Source organism: Eschrichtius robustus, chromosome 3 (assembly GCF_028021215.1).
Source record: "Eschrichtius robustus isolate mEscRob2 chromosome 3, mEscRob2.pri, whole genome shotgun sequence".
NCBI lineage: Eukaryota > Metazoa > Chordata > Mammalia > Artiodactyla > Eschrichtiidae > Eschrichtius > Eschrichtius robustus.
In genome coordinates this window covers 90,485,911-90,504,102 of record NC_090826.1, presented here as the reverse complement: position 1 = coordinate 90,504,102, position 18,192 = coordinate 90,485,911, and positions in this window count along the sequence as shown.

Sequence of the window (18,192 nt, the reverse complement as noted above, 5' to 3'; positions counted from 1 at the left end):
CTCAACCCCTACTAATTCCTCATGAAACGAAATGAGTCACCCTCACCAAATAATGTCCAAATTGCAGATATGTGAACAAAATAAGTGATTATTTTTTAAGCCACTAAAATTTGGGGAAGTTTGGTATGTGGCATTGGTAACTGAAACGTTTGGATACATTCTACTTTCAATACCTTCCCACCCTCAGGTCTTTTCACTTGCAGCTTCCTCTGCCTAGAACTTCACTCAAAATTCACATGTCTTGTGTCTTCAGGTCTCTGCTCAGATACTACTTTCTCATTCACTCAGCTATTGGGTTTAGCATCATATACAGAGAAGTCCAAAATAGCTGGATGTTGGGATTTGTTCAACAGATCAAAGATATCATGGATGACCTCTCTTTTTCTTTGTTTCTTTTCTTCCATTTTCATATAAGGAAGTAAGGGAAAGGAATTTCCCATGCCAACTGACTCAGCTACTATTAAATTATTATCAGAAGCTTCATACAATGAATTCTATTTTCATTTCATTGGTTAAAATTTGTCCTAAAATAACCTCTAACTATAATAGAAGAATATATATTTTTAAGAAGTGTAAAATATCATATTAATAATTTTATATTAATTACATGTTAAATGATAATATTTTGGATATATTGAGTTAAAGTCTACTGTATTTTTAAAATTATTTTCACCTTGTTTTAATGTACCTACTGACAAACTTTAAATTACATATATGGCTCACATTATATTTGTATTAGACACTACTGTTCTAAATGGATCAACCATGACCATATACAGATCTCATATTGAGGGACAGCACAATATAACAGAAAATCAAGAATTTTGGAATCAGACAGACAATAATTAGGTTTGAATCTTGAATTTGTTAGTTATTAACAATATAGACTTGGATTCATAACTTTTTCCCTAAGGTTTAGATTCTGTACATGTAAATTAGGAATATCAATATTAGGCCTTCACAATTGTGAAGAATAATCAGTTGTTTATAAGATATTCCCAGGACAGTTCCTGGAAAGATAATAGGTGCTCAAAAAATGCTAAAACTTGTATCTTTTAATAGTGTGGTTTGGGCTTCCCTGGTGGCACAGTGGTTGAGAGTCTGCCTGCCAATGCAGGGGACACGGGTTCGAGCCCTGGTCTGGGAAGATCCCACATGCCGTGGAGCAACTAGGCCCGTGAGCCACAACTACTGAGCCTGTGCGTCTGGAGCCTGTGCTCCACAACAAGAGAGGCCGCAATAGTGAGTGGCCCGCGCACCGCGATGAAGAGTGGCCCCCGCTTGCCGCAACTAGAGAAAGCCCTCGCACAGAAACGAAGACCCAACACAGCCAAAAATAAATAAATTAATTTAAAAAAAAAAAGAAATAATTTTTTTAAAAAGTGTGGTTTAAGAGCACTAAATTTTACAAGTATCACAATATTTGTTTTGTGCAGGGCAGTTATGTTGGCACTGGAATACAGCAAAATGTAAGAAAGTTTGGTCTAGGACTACTTCTTGAAATAATGGAGAAGATGCATGACAAGAATCTGATATGAAATTAAAAGGGATTATAGTGATTAAAAACCAAGTATTATGGGAAGTAGTGAGAAAAATTCACTTGAAGTGCTCAGGAGGAATAAAGAAAATGTCACATGAGATGAGCTTGAAGGATAATATCAACAGTTGAAAGGGATTATAATATTTTCTACAATTTATCAACATCTATTACCATCTTTACTTGCATTTTTTTCATTTGATCTTTACAACATCTTATGAAATTATCATTATGATCCCCACAGTAAAGGTAAGTAAATGAAAAAATGAAAATTAAAATGACTTGTTTAAGGCCACCATGGCATAGTAACTCAGTAGATGGAATTCCAAAGGAGGTGTAACATGTGGAGAGTTTGGGACACGTGTTGAAACAATAAGCACCTAGAACTAACATTATCTTTGATTGAAGGAAAGGATGTATTTGATGTTGAGACCAGAAAGGTATGTTGTGGTTGAAATAATAGCTTAAATGTCATATTCAAAGGTTTGATCTTCATTCATTAAGTAATGGATCATCTTTAGTGGGTTTCATAGAAGCATTATGAATATTTAAAGTATATTAAGAAAATAACTTGTTTGGGAATTCATGAAGTTTGTAGGAGAAAACAGGTCATTGTATTATAGCAGTAATTTTCAACTGGGGACAATTTTGCCCCCCTCCCCAGGGAACATGTGGCAACGTCTGGAGACATTTTTGGTTTTCACAATTGGAAGTGGGGTGCTACTGGCATCTAGTGGGCAGGGGCCAGAGATGCTGAAAAATATGCTGTAATACATAGGACAGACCCCCCATAAAAATTGATTATCTTACTAAAAATCCTATTAGTGCTAAGGTTGAGGAAAAAACCTGTGTTATAAAATTAGTAACCCCTACTTTGTGTTCATCTAGCATGTATAACTTCTGAATTACACTTAAAGCACTGTATAATTACTTTTTTGCTTTCCCACAAAAGACTGCAAAAACTATAAGAACTGTTTTTTTTTTTTTCATTTCAATATCCTTAGTACCTTTCATAGCTCCTACCTCATAGTAAATAATTAATGGATGATTGCTGATGTGAATTCAATTAAAGTGATGAGATCCTAAACTAGGACAGTAGAACTGGGAATAAAAAAGAAGTGAATAGCTATGAAAAGCATTGCAAAGTTAGAATCAGTGTGATTCAGCAATTGATAAGAATGATAAAGGAGAGTTTAGCATCAAAACGATTTTGACACAAGTCAGCAAGGGGGTAATAAATACAACTCTGAAAATGTTTTGAGTTGATGGGAGAATACCATATTATGTTCCTCAACAGACAGGAACAAATACAAGTCACAAGCATGTAAGAGTTTTTAGAGTGATCAATGCAAATTGCTGCCTCACCTATAAATATAAAGCTATGGTAAGGTATGAAACTGTTTGGGATATCATATAGAATAAAAAAGAATACTGGCTGAAGACAAACCCCCAAGAATGCTTTTATTGTACTTAATGTGTGGCTGGTGGAAGAGTAAGAAAAAGAGTCTTAGGAATATTAATTACAAAAATAGAAGGAAAATAAACGTTCTATAACATAAAGCTGCAGATAAATAGGATTAAAAAAATCCAGAAAAGATCATTACATTAAGCAATTACGTCTTAACCCATAAAAAATTTTAAGTGCATGAAGATTATTAAGTGATTGCTTTAAGACCAATCCTCCTTATCATTATTTAGTTTTATGCAAAAGTGTCATAGTCCAGAGTCTACAGAATCACACAATGTAAACTCATGTATCTGGCTTCCTTAACTCATTATTGTGTTTGAGATTCACGCAGAGTGTGTGTCTCCAGTTTTGGGATATGTACATTTCTATATATCTATTTGGTCAACCCATGTATGTATTTCTATTGGATATATAACTAGGAGTGGATTTGATGTGTCATAGGGCATACATATGTTGAGCTTTAATAAATACTGCCAAAGAGTTTTTCAGAGAAGTCAAAATGAATGCTCACCAGCTGTGTATTATAATACTGGTTGCTTCTCATCCTTACCCTGGATTTATTTATTTATTTATTTATTTATTTTGTTATCTTGTTCATTTTAACCATTCTGGTGGCTGTGAAGCAGTTGCCCATTGTGTTTTTAATTCGTATTTCTCTCTTAACTAGTGAGGTTGAACACATTAGTCGAGGTATATTGGGCATGTCGATATTTCTTTTTACAAAGTGTGCTTAATCTTTTTTTCCTATTTTTTCTATTGATTTATTAAACTTCTATTAATTATTAGTAGCTACTTATATATTCTGGGTGTAAGGAATTTGATAAGATACGTGTATTGCAAATGCTTTCTCTCCACTGTATACTGTGTAGATAGCTTTTTCACTCTTTTAATTAGGTCTTTTGATGAGCACAGATTCATAATTTTGCTGTATAGCAACTTATGTTTTTTCTTTATGTTTATTTGTGGTTTTCTTTTTTATTCATATGTTTGTGTGTGTGGGTGGGTGAGAGAGAGAGAGAGAGACGGAGAGAGAGGGAGAGTGCGTTTTTTTTAGGCATCTTTGTCTATTCAAAGTATTCAAAGCTGAAGAAGTTACCCTATATTTTCTTCTAAAAGCTTTATTGATTCATCTTTCACATTTAGGTCTGGAGCTAGCTTCTGTGTAATGTGAATTGGCTTCTGAGGTTGAAGTCACTATATATATATGTGTGTGTGTGTGTGTGTACATATACACATACATATATATATATATATATATAAATTTTCAACATTTTGATATCCAATTGACCTAGAACCTTTTGTTAAAAAGACCATTTTTACCCATAGTACTGTAGTGTCACTTTTTTCATAAATCGGATGATCATATATATGTGGATCTTTTCTTGGACTCTCTAGTCTGTTTTATTGTCATTTTACCCCTGAAGTAGTATTCAGTATTCTAATTTTATTAGGATACTGAATAGAAGTATATGTTCTTTTACTATATGTTATTTTAGTCTCCTTCTCCTTCTTCTTCTTTAAGATTATCTCAACTTTTCTTAACATTTGCATTTCATATGATTTTTATAATAAGATTTGATGTACACACAACTATTGGGATTTTTAATGATTTTGTGTTATAATACAGATTGATTTGGTGAAAATTGATTTTAAGTCTTCTTTAACATATCTATAACTATATATGTACACACATATATACACATATATGTATTTACACATATTTTTAAGTTAGTTTCCAGTAACAAAGTCTTGCACATCTTCCATTAGATTTAATCCTAGAAACTTTAATTTTTATAGTATAGCAAATGTCATCGTTTCATACTTTTAAAATATCTTTGCCTATGTATAGAAATATAATTGATCTTTGTGTATTGATTTTATATCCAGCAAGACTGCTAAATTTACTTCTAATTCTAACTGTCAGATCATTCCTTTGTTTAATTTTAAGATATCTTCCTTTTCTTACGTAGATGACAAAACTGATATTAGGTAGGTACTTCACATTGAAAATGAGCTGAAGAGTATCAATCTGTACACATTTTATTTTACATTTTTATTTCATTCCATCATCAACTTCTCCCAATTGGTTAAGTAGAAGAGGTGGATGGAAAAGTTTCCTGTTCTGGATTAGAAATTTCTTACTGAACTTGGTGCCCCTAAGCTTGAGAGACTGGCCATGAGGAAAGCTAATGCTTATAGATTTCTGAATGATCCTTCTATACTAATTTTGTGAAAAAACAAAGAAATGTTTTATATTTAATCAGCTAACTTTCTTTCTGAATACCTCTTTAATCTTGACTCTTCTCCCATTTATTCATGCAATAAATAATTAACTAAATAACCACCATGTGCCTTGTATCTTGGGCATTTATTCTATATTTAGGCAACTCTTTTCTTCTACCTTTACCATTATCACTATCAGACTTACTTTTCTATTTTTAAAGTATCCTCTCCAAGTTTTCCTCTCCTTCTTTACCTGGATTTTTACTAGGTTGTGATGATTTCTTTATTCAACAAATTTTAAGAGGATCACGTGCTAGACATTGAGCTGATCTCATTAGATTTATCTGCTGTATGCCAGACTGACATAAAAATTTGTCTCTCAAAAGGAAAGTGTTTAAAAAAAATGGAAAGTGTTCACCAAAGTTAAACTCTAATTCATTGTATGTCCAGTACATAGAGAACTGCCCTTCACTGCGGATGGGGTCTTAGTAAGGCCTTGTTACTGATGGAAAAGTGGGTTATCCCTTCATGTGTTGGAGCTGGGGTCTTCTGTTCTACTTGGTGAAGAAATATTTTTGAGGAGGAGTAATTTCCTGTGATTCTGTCTGTCTAATTCACTTTGAAGATGATATTCATTCCCTAATTTTCTACTGTGCCAAAGAAAATATGTTAGATAAATTTACACTCATGGTTCTTTCTTATCATTGCCAGCAGAACCCAAGAGGTTTAAAAAAAAATCTCTAAGAATATTTATGGAAAGCAACTGTCATAATAAATCATAATAATAACATAAAAAATGTGGATGGTCTGAATGGTTTACCAGGCTGTACATATAAGGCATAAAATATTGACACCCCAGAAATATTATGTAGACAAGAGGATAGAATCACAGATTGCATTATTATTATTATTAAGGATATAAGTAGTACTAGCAGCAATAGTAGCAGTATTCTATTTGTATTGTAGAGTTTTATATTATTCAACAGCATACAATTTATTTTACTCCTTCAAATATCCTTGGGATGTAATCAAGCAATTTAATATATAGAGAAACAGAAGCCCAGGAAGGCTTAATAACTTGCTCCAATCATTATAACTTATCTCAGGACTAAAAAACTGGCTGCAATAGCTGTCATAAGCAATAGATTACAGCATACATAATAGACTGTATAACACTCTGGAATAAACAACATTTTTATGATGGTAGAACATAGATAACACCTGATGAATCACTACATTTTATACCATGTAATGAGCAAATTAAGACTAATCTTTAGAACTGGTTGAAAGAAATAGCTCATTAAATTACAATATTACCTTTTTTCAAGGAAAAGAAAATGTTTGATTAGTGTTTCAAACTCCAAGAAACAGAGTGTAAGTAAAGAGAGAAAGAAAATAAGTGGAAGCGGACATATGATCATCTAATATTAATGATATACATTGATTCCACAATAATTGGTGAGTTTCTACATGTATCTAGCATAGTAATACATAAAGGAAATATGGAGATGAGACTCAGGTTCTTCTCTAAATAGGCAGCACACAACATAAATCTATTTTGTCTATTGCAGGAGATTAATACTTTAAAAACAAACTATGCAATATAGTGTGAAAGTTTAAATAACAAAAATAAAAATATATTAGAGGAAGGGCACATGCTCAATTGGTGCAATAATATCTGTAATAGGCAGAATAATGGCCCTCAAAGACATCATTTTCTAATCCCTAAAATCTTGAAATGTTACTTTATATGGAAAAGTTTTTTGCTCAGATGTGATTAAATTAATGATTTTGGGATAGGGATATTATCCTGGATTATAGCCCCTAAATGCAATCACAAGTGTTCTTATAAGAGAGCAACAGAAAGAGATTATACAAAGAAGAGGAGAAGGCAATGTGACCATGAAGGCAGAGATTAGAGTGATGAGGCCACAAGCCAAAGAATGCAGGAAGTTGTCAGAAGCTGGAAGAGGCAAGGAACAAATTTTCCACTAGAGCCTCCTGAAGGAGCATAACCTGTCCATATCTTGATTTTGGCACAGTGAAATTGATTTTCATTCTCTGGTGTCAAGAACCGTGAAAAGTTAAATTTCTGTTGTTTTAAACTATCAAGTTTGTGGTAATTTGTTACAGTAGCCACAGAAAACTAATACAATATACACCAAAAACAACAAGGAAGGTGAATTTCAAAAAAAAAAAAATCCTTCTAAACAACTTTAAGGAGGAATAGCTCTTCCTGGCCTTGATATCTATAGGCCTTTTCTGAATTTTCAATTCAGTTTTGAATATGGAGTTTTCTGATCTCTTCTGGATACTCAAATTTGTACAATCCAAACAGAGCAAATATCCACCTATATATTCTCTCTTCCTATTTCCATCTTGTTGCATATTAGGTGTAAGACCTAAGAAATACTTCATGGAAGGGATGGGATTTGAAGAAAGAATTCAAGTGAAAAGAAGAGAAAAAGGCACTCTTGGCAAGTATTTTACATGAGCAAAAGAACAGAGATGAATCTGTTCAATTTGTCTCATTGGTTGATTTGGTTGAAGAGATAAAACTATTTAAATACCTTGGAGTGTTCATTTGAAATTAGTGACATACCTAAATGGTGGTAGTGGATAAAGCCACGTTAGGTAATAATGAGGAATTTGGATGACATTTTGTTGTAATGAAAATGAAAGTATACCAGGGACTTAAAGTTGATGATTCAGGGAATTCCCCAGGGTCCAGTGATTAAGACCCTGCGATTTCATTGCCCAGGGCGCGGGTTGGAGCCCTGGTGGGGTAACTAAGATCCCACAGCCCTGCGCTGTGGACATAATAATAATAATAATAAATAAAGTTGATGATTCAAGCAAATTCAGATTTGCTGGGCTCCGGTTCTGTGGGTATGCAGGCTACAGTTGTTGCCCTTCCCAATAAGGTTATTTTTGAAATTCTGTCTGAGGGCTTTTTTTCTGCTGAATGAATGTCTTTGTAGAATTCTAGCCCTGATAGCTGACCTCAGCCAAATACAGACAGGAACTGGTTATAAATACCCCATACCCTTCACTCCTCAGGTGAGATATCTCTGAGGTAAGTGTTTTTTACTGACTCCCAGAATCCCCAGCAGGTTTAAGCTCTAGTTTCCCACAGTGGCAGTCACTGTTTGATCATAGGGCTTACTGGCTGACTAGGTTTCTCTGTCTCTTTTCCTGATTCTCTGACTCATGATTCCTCGGATTACCTCCAAATAACCTACCTGCTCTCTAATCCTTGTCTCAACAACTGAATCAGGGAAGGCCAAATTAAGACAACATTTTTTCAACTTTATTTTTCCATCACATTGTCCCAACAATTAATTTTCACATAGTAGTCATTCTGTGTAATGTTGTGTTAACTGCAGGGCTTACAGATAAAATACAGTTGATTCATTCAAGTTTGAATTTCTGATAAACAATGGATAATACTAAAAGATTATTCATTGTTAATCTGAAACTAAAATTTAACTGGATGCCCTGTATTTTTATTTGCTACATCTGGCAACCCTAGGAAAGGCATATGTATTTGCCAAATTTGAAAGGACTTGAATGTCAGACAAAGGAGAACTCTATCCTGAAGCCAACTTTTCATGTAGGAGACTCATTAAAAATTGAGATGTTTTTAAACTACAATTTCTAATGTGTCATCATAATGTGTAGGTTAGTCTACTTTGACACTGAGTACAACTTCCAATAAAACTGGTAGTTTCTCCTACACTATCTTTTACGGACCAAAAATGTGTTCTCAATTTTTTATTATTCAATTGTTTTAATAGTCAATTCCTGATAAGTTAAAAGCATGTGTGATGGTCCTGGACCTTGAAACTTTTTTGTGTGGTTTTATTTCCTGTCTCAGATAAGTTCATAAGCATAGAGGCAGAATCACCAGCCTTTTTTTTTTTTTTTTTTTTTTAATGTAATGTCTCTTTCTCTTCCACAGTCCATAAGGTTCTCCTCTGCTTTTGTCCTTCTCACTGGCAAGTTTGAAATTACACAGTATTTAATAGAACCAGCTATTTTCAATCTGAAAATTTGTTTTATTTATTTGTTGCATCCAGTACATGTCACTGTGCATTATACTCTCTGTTATCTTCACCTGGATCCATTCCAGAGTGAAACTGATGTTCCCAACAGTTTTGGAAGCAGTATTTTAAAGCTTGAAGTTAATTTTAAGAACCATTAAGCCTGTTAAAATAAAATACTTCAAGCATTTACTTTTGATATTCTCTACCTTCTCAATTCATCAGTTGCATTTTTTTCTTCCTGTAAAGTAGTGAAAGTACTAGGTAATCTACCTATGTAATTATTTTAGATACTCCCTGTTCACTGATGTCTTCCGTCCCTAAATTTCCATATCACTTAATAATTATAATGTAATCATGCATTATATACAGCTTTCTTTTTTGGTGTAGATTTATGCACCTGATTTAAGACTTCCGAAACAACTATATGCTTCTTAAAAGTGCATGGTTTTGCTTTATCTCATCCTTCTCTGACCAAGAATATTTCCTCCTCTGCAAAGAACTGTTTATTGGTTTAGCAAATGAATAAACAAAAACGTGTGAAATCATGAATACCTCAGACTATTATTCATGAACTTTAAAAATATTTTCTATTTTTAATATATACAATTGTTTTTGCATGATGGTAGTTCATTTTTTCATTGTGATAATTTCTTACTATAGTTCTGTCAGCTGCACGTGTAAAATAAGGAAATTGTCATTTGATTTACCTTCTAATCAAGCAAACTTCTCCCAACTTTTGAATCACAACACAGGAAATTTGTGCTGTCTTGCTAGTTCTAAGATTCTATTTCATTATTTCTCCACAACTTTTAATAGCGTCAAATCCCTTGTCTCACTTCCCACATTTCTTCATTTAAAAGAATCTCTTAGCTCAAACAACATTTGTGTCCCCTAAGATCTCACCATAAACCAAAATAGATCCTCATGAATATCCAAATTCCACTTTAGATAATTTTTTTTTCCTATGCAGTATGTAATTCTCCAATAGAAGAGTGATTTGCATGGAATAGAGGATGCTAGCAAATTCTCCACTCTGCACATTGGCACAAAGTAACAGCTATAATGTGCAGTGTATCTGTATGTAGAAAATTCTTTAACACATTCTCTTAACAGAATGGTCTGTAATAACCATGTTAAAGAGGTTATTTCTGATACGTTATAGATGAGTAACCCAATTCTTAGCAAGATGGCAGTGCTTTTAACCTGCAGTCACCTTCCCTGTGTTGCTCACAAGTTTTTGCGCTTTAGGATGCACGAATGCCCTTTGGTAGACCCAGATTTTGTGCGCAAGTCTAATGTTATTTATGGGCAGAGTTAGTAAATAATCATTGAGGTGTAATTTGAAGATCATTTGAAAATATCTTGCTCTGTGATCATTTCACTATTAATGATTGAGTTAATAGAAGGATAACTAACATTTATTGAGGGTACTGGGATGAATACTATATATTTAAAACTTACAAAAATACATGAGGTAGGTAATATTATCTTCATTTACAGAAAAGTGAAGTTCAGAGTGGTTAAATGGTAATAAATCATGTATCTGAGGAAAATGTGACTCAGTGATTTCAATAATTTGTCCAGGTAGTGTCAGAGCCAACATTCAAATCCAGGGCCTTCTGACAACAGAAGCTGATATCAATCATTACCATAGAGGAGCTTCAAGATGGCGTAGGAGTAAGACGTGGAGAACACCTTCCTCCCCACAAATACGTTAGAAATACATCTACATGTGGAACAACTCCTACAGAACACCTACTGAACGCTGGCAGAAGACCTCAGACCTCCCAAAAGGCAAGAAACTCCCCACTAATACGTTAGAAATACATCTACATGTGGAACAACTCCTACAGAACACCTACTGAACGCTGGCAGAAGACCTCAGACCTCCCAAAAGGCAAGAAACTCCCCACATAGCTGGGTAGGGCAAAAGAAAAAAGAAAAAACAGAGACAAAAGAATAGGGACGGGACCTGCACCAGTGGGAGGGAGCTGTGAAGGAGGAAAGGTTTCCACACACTAGGAAGCCCCTTTGTGGGCAGAGACTGCGGGTGGCGGAGGGGGGAAGCTTCGGAGCCACGGAGGAGAGCGCAGCCACAGGGGTGCGGAGGGCAAAGCGGAGAGATTCCTGCACAGAGGCTCGGCGCCGACCAGCACTCACCAGCCCGAGAGGCTTGTCTGCTCAGCCGCCGGGGCGGGTGGGACTGGGAGCTGAGGCTCGGGCTTCGGTCGGATCGCAGGGAGAGGACTGGGGTTGGCGGCGTGAACACAGCCTGAAGGGGGCTAGTGCACCACAGCTAGCTGGGAGGGAGTCTGGGAAAAAGTCTGCAGCTGCCGAAGAGACAAGGGACTTTTTCTTGCCTCTTTGTTTCCTGGTGCGCGAGGAGAGGGGATAAAGAGGGCCACTTAAAGGGGCCCCAGAGATGGGCGCGAGCCGCGGCTATCAGCGTGGACCCCAGAGACGGGCATGAGACGCTAAGGCTGCTGCTGTTGCCACCAAGAAGCCTGTGTGCAAGCACAGGTCACTATCCACACCTCCCCTCCCGGGAGCCTGTGCAGCCCATCACTGCCAGGGTCCCATGATCCAGGGACAACTTCCCCAGGAGAACACACGACGCACCTCAGGCTGCTGCAACATCACACCGGCCTCTGCTGCCACAGCCTCGCCCCGCCTCCTCCATACCCCTCCCTCCCCCCCCCCGCCTGAGTGAGCCAGAGCCCCCGAATCAGCTGCTCCTTTAACCCCGTCCTTTCTGAGCGAAGAATAGACACCTTCAGGTGACCTACTCGCAGAGGCGGGGCCAAATCCAAAGCCGAATCCCAGGAGCTGTGCGAACAAAGAAGAGAAAGGGAAATCTCTCCCAGCAGCCTCAGGAGCAGTGGATTAAATCTCCACAGTCAACGTGATGTACCCTGCATCTGTGGAATACCTGAATAGACAAAGAATCATCCCAAATTGAGGAGGTGGACTTTGGGAGCAACAATATATATATATTTTTTTTCCCTTTTTCTCTTTTTGTGAGTGTGTATGCATATGCTTCTGTGTGTGATTTTGTCTGTATAGCTTTGTTTTACCATTTATCCTACGGTTCTGTCTGTTGTTTTTTTTGGGGTTTTTTTTTTTTTTTTTTTTTTTGTATAGTTTTCAGCTCTTGTTATCATTGGTGGATTTCTTTTTTCGTTTGGCTGTTCTTTCTTTCTTTCTTTTTAATTACTTAAAAACATTTTTTAAATAATTATTTTTTGTTTTTTATTTTAATAACTTTTTAATTTAATTTAATTTTTTTTAATCTTTTTTTTCTTTCTTTCTTTTTTTCTCCCTTTTATTCTGAGCCATGTGGATGACAGGCTCTTGGTGCTCCAGCCAGGTGTCAGGGCTGTGCCTCTGAGGTGGGAGAGCCAAGTTCAGGAAATTGGTCCACCAGAGACCTCCCAGCTCCACATAATATCTAACAGCGAAAATATCCCAGAGATCTCCATCTCAACGCCAAGACCCAGTTACACTCAAAGACCAGCAAGCTACAGTGCTGGACACCCTATGCCAAACAACTAGCAAGACAGGAACACAACCCCACCCATTAGCAGAGAGGCTGCCTAAAGTCATAATAAGGTCACAGACACCCCAAAACACAACACCAGATGTGGACCTGCCCACGAGAAAGACAAGATCCAACCTCATCCACCAGAACACAGGCACTAGTCCCCTCCACCAGGAAGCCAACACAACCCACTGAACCAACCTATGCCACTGGGGGCAGACACCAAAAACAATGGGAAATATGAACCTGCAGCCCGGGAAAAGGAGACCCCAAACACAATAAGTTAAGCAAATGAGAAGACAAAGAAACACACAGCAGATGAAGGAGCAAGGTAAAAACCCACCAGACATAACAAATTAAGAGGAAATAGGCAGACTACCTGAAAAAGAATTCAGAATAATGATAGTAAAGATGATCCACAATCTTGGAAATAAAAGGGAGAAAGTACAAGAGACATTTAACAAGGATCTAGAAGAACTAAAGAGCAAACAAACAATCATGAACAGCACAATAAGTGAAATTTAAAATTCTCTAGAAGGGATCAACAGCAGAATAACTGAGGCAGAAGAACGGATAAGTGACCTGGAAGATAAAATAGTGGAAATAACTACTGCAGATCAGAATAAAGAAAAAAGAATGAAAGAATTGAGGACCATTTCAGAGACTTCTAGGACAATATTAAACGCACCAACATTCGAATTATAGGGGTCCCAGAAAAAGAAGAGAAAAAGAAAGGGACTGAGAAAATATTTGAAGAGATTATATTTGAAAACTTCCCTAATATGGGTAAGGAAATAGTTAATCAAGTCCAGGAAGCACAGAGAGTCTGATACAGGATGAATCCAAGGAGAAACACGCCAAGACACATATTAATCAAACTATCAAAAATTAAATACAAAGAAAAAATATTAAAAGCAGCAAGGGAAAAACAACAAATAGCATACAAGGGAATCCCCATAAGGTTAACAGCTGATCTTTCAGCAGAAACTCTGCAAACCAGAAGGGAGTGGCAGGACATATTTAAAGTGATGAAAGAGAAAAACCTACAACCAAGAGAACTCTATCCAGCAAGGATCTCATTCAGATTTGATGGAGAAATTAAAACCTTTACAGACAAGCAAAAGTTAAGAGAATTCAGCACCACCAAACCAGCTTTACAACAAATGCTAAAGGAACTTCTCTAGGCAGGAAACAGAAGAGAAGGAAAACACCTACAATAACAAAACCCAGAACAATTAAGAAAATGGTAATAGGAACATACATAACGATAATTATCTTAAGTATAAATGGATTAAATGCTCCAACCAAAAGACATACACTGGCTGAATAGATATAAAAACAAGACCCATATATATGATGTCTACAAGAGACCCACTTCAGACCTAGGGACACATACAGACTGAAAGTGAGGGGATGGAAAAAGATATTCCATGCAAATGGAAATTAGAAGAAAGCTGGCGTAGCAATTCTCATATCAGACAAAATAGACTTTAAAACAAAGACTATTACAAGAGACAAAGAAGGACACTACATAATGATCAAGGGATCAATACAAGAAGAAGATACAACAATTGTAAATATTTATGCACCCAACATAGGAGCACCTCAATACATAAGGCAAATACTAACAGCCATAAAAGGGGAAATTGACAGTAACACAATCATAGTAGGGGACTTAAACACCCCACTTTCACCAATGCACAGATCATCCAAAATGAAAATAAATAAGGAAACACAAGCTTTAAATGATACATTAAACAAGATGGACTTAATTGATATTTATAGGACATTCCATACAAAAATAACAGAATACACTTCTCAAGTGCTCATGGAACATTCTCCAGGATAGATCATATCTTGGGTCACAAGTCAAGCTTTGGTAAATTTAAGAAAATTGGAATCATATCAAATATCTTTTCTGACCACAATGCTATGAGACTAGGTATCAATTACAGGAAAAAATCTGAAAAAATACAAACACATGGAGGCTAAACAATACACTACTTAATAACCAAGAGAAGAAATCAAAGAGGAAATCAAAAAATACCTAAAAACAAATGAAAATGGAAACACGACGACCCAAAACCTATGGGAGACAGCAAAAGCAGCTCTAAGAGGAAAGTTTATAGCAATACAATCTTACCTTAAGAAACAAGAATCTCAAATAAACAACCTAACCTTATACCTAAAGCAATTAAAGAAAGAAGAACAAAAAAAACCCCAAAGTTAGCAAAAGGAAAGAAGAAATCGTAAAGATCAGATCAGAAATAAATGAAGAAGAAATGAAGGAAACGATAGCAAAGATCAATAAAACTAAAAGCTGGTTCATTGAGAAGATAAAAAAAAAACTGATAAACCATTAGCCAGACTCATCATGGAAAAAAGGGAGAATACTCAAATCAACAGAATTAGAAATGAAAAAGGGGAAGTAACAACTGACACTGCAGAAACACAAAGGATCATGAGAGATTACTACAAGCAACTATATGCCAATAAAATGGACAACCTGGAAGAAATGGACAAATTCTTAGAAATGCACAACTTTCTGAGACTGAACCAGGAAGAAATAGACAATATGAACAGGCCAATCACAAGCACTGAAATTGAAACTGTGATAAAAATCTACCAACAAACAAAAGCCCAGGACCAGATGGCTTCACAGGTGAGTTCTATCAAACATTTAGAGAAAAGCTAACACCTATCTTTCTCAAACTCTTCCAAAATATAACAGAGAGAGGAACAATCCCAAACTCATTCTACGAGGCCAGCATCACTCCGATACCAAAACCAGACAAAGATGTCACAAAGAAAGAAAACTACAGGCCAATATCACTGATGAACATAGATGCAAAAATCCTCAACAAAATACTAGCAAACAGAATCCAACAGCACATTAAAAGGATCATACACCATGATCAAGTGGGGTTTATCCCAGGAATGCAAGGATTCTTCAGTATATGCAAATCAATCAATGTGATACACCATAGTAACAAACTGAAGGAGAAAAACCATATGATCAGCTTAATAGATGTAGAGAAAGCTTTCAACAAAATTCAACACCCATTTATGAAAAAAACCCTGAGGAAAGTAGGCATAGAGGGAACTTACCTCAACATAATAAAGGCCATATATGACAAACCCACAGCCAGCATCGTCCTCAATGGTGAAAAACTAAAACCATTTCCACTAAGATCAGGAACAAGACAAGGTTGCCCACTCTCACCAGTATTATTCAACATAGTTTTGGAAATTTTAGCCACAGCAATCAGAGAAGAAAAAGAAATCAAAGGAATCCAAATCGGAAAAGAAGTAGTAAAGCTTTCACTGTTTGCAGATGACATGATACTATACATAGAGAATCCTAAAGATGCTACCAGAAAACTACTAGAGCTAATCAATGAATTTGGTAAAGTAGCAGGATACAAAATTAATGCACAGAATTCTCTTGCATTCCTATACACTAATGATGAAAAATCTGGAAGTGAAATTAAGAAATCACTCCCATTTACCATTGCAACAAAAAGAATAAAATACCTAGGAATAAACCTACCTAAGGAGACAAAAGACCTGTATGCAGAAAATTATAAGACACTGATGAAAGAAATTAAAGATGATATAAATAGATGGAGAGATATACCATGTTCTTGTATTGGAAGAGTCAACATTGTGAAAATGACTCTACTACCCAAAGCAATCTACAGATTCAGTACAATTCTTATCAAACTACCACTGGCATTTTTCACAAAACTAGAACAAAAAGTTTCACAATTTGTATGGAAACACAAAAGACCCTGAATAGCCAAAGCAATCTTGAGAAAGAAAACGGAGCTGGAGGAATCAGGCTCCCGGACTTCAGGCTATACTACGAGGCTGCAGTAATCAAGACATTATGGTACTGGCACAAAAACAGAAATATAGATCAATGGAACAGTATAGAAAGCCCAGAGATAAACCCACGCACATATGGTCACCTTATCTTTGATAAAGGAGGCCAGAATATACAGTGGAGAAAAGACAGCCTCTTCAATAAGTGGTGCTGGGAAAACTGGACAGCTACATGTAAAAGAATGAAATTAGAACACTCCTTAACACCATATACAAAAATAAACTCAAAATGGATTAAAGACCTTAATGTAAGGCCAGACACTATCAAACTCTTAGAGGAAAACATAGGCAGAACACTCTATGACATAAATCACAGCAAGATCCTTTTTGACCCACCTCCTAGAGTAATGGAAATAAAAACAAAAATAAACAAATGGGACCTAATGAAACTTAAAAGCTTTTGCACAGCAAAGGAAACCATAAACAAGACGAAAAGACAACCCTCAGAATGGGAGAAAATATTTGCAAATGAAGCAACTGACAAAGGATTAATCTCCAAAATACAGAAGCAGCTCATGCAGCTCAATATCAAAAAACAAACAACCCAATCAGAAAATGGGCAGAAGACCTAAATAGACATTTCTCCAAAGAAGATACACAGATTGCCAACAAACACATGAAAGAATGCTCAACATCATTAATCATTAGAGAAATGCAAATCAAAACTACAATGCGATATCATCTCACACCGTTCAGAATGGCCATCATAAAAACTCTACAAACAATAAATGCTGGACAGGGTGTGGAGAAAAGGGAACCCTCATAACCTGTTGGTGGGAATTTAAATTGATACAGCCACTATTGAGAACAGTATGGAGGTTCCTTAAAAAACTAAAAATAGAACTACCATATGACACAGCAATCCCACTCCTGGACATATACCCTGAGAAAACCATAATTCAAAAAGGGTCATGTACCACAATGTTCATTGCAGCTCTATTTACAATAGCCAGGACATGGAAGCAACCTAAGTGTCCATCGACAGATGAATGGATAAAGAAGATGTGGCACATATATACAATGGAATATCACTCAGCCATAAAAAGAAACGAAATTGAGTTATTTGTAGTGAGGTGGATGGACCTAGAGTCTGTCATACAGAGTGAAGTAAGTTAGAAAGAGAAAAACAAATACTGTATGCTAACAGATATATACGGAATCCAAAAAAAATAAATGGTCATGAAGAACCTAGGGGCTAGATGGGAATAAAGACACAGACCTACTAGAGAATGGACTTGAGGACACGGGGAGAGGGAAGGGTAATTTGGGACAAAGTGAGAGAGTGGTAGTGTATATATAGACATATATACTCTACTAAATGTGAAATAGATAGCTAGTGGGAAGCAGTTGCATAGCACAGGGAGATCAGCTCGGCGCTTTGTGACCAGCTAGAAGGGTGGGATAAGGAAGGAGGGAGGGAGGGAGATGCAAGAGGGAAGAGATATGAGGATATATGTATATGTATAACTGATTCACTTTGTTATAAAGCAGAAAA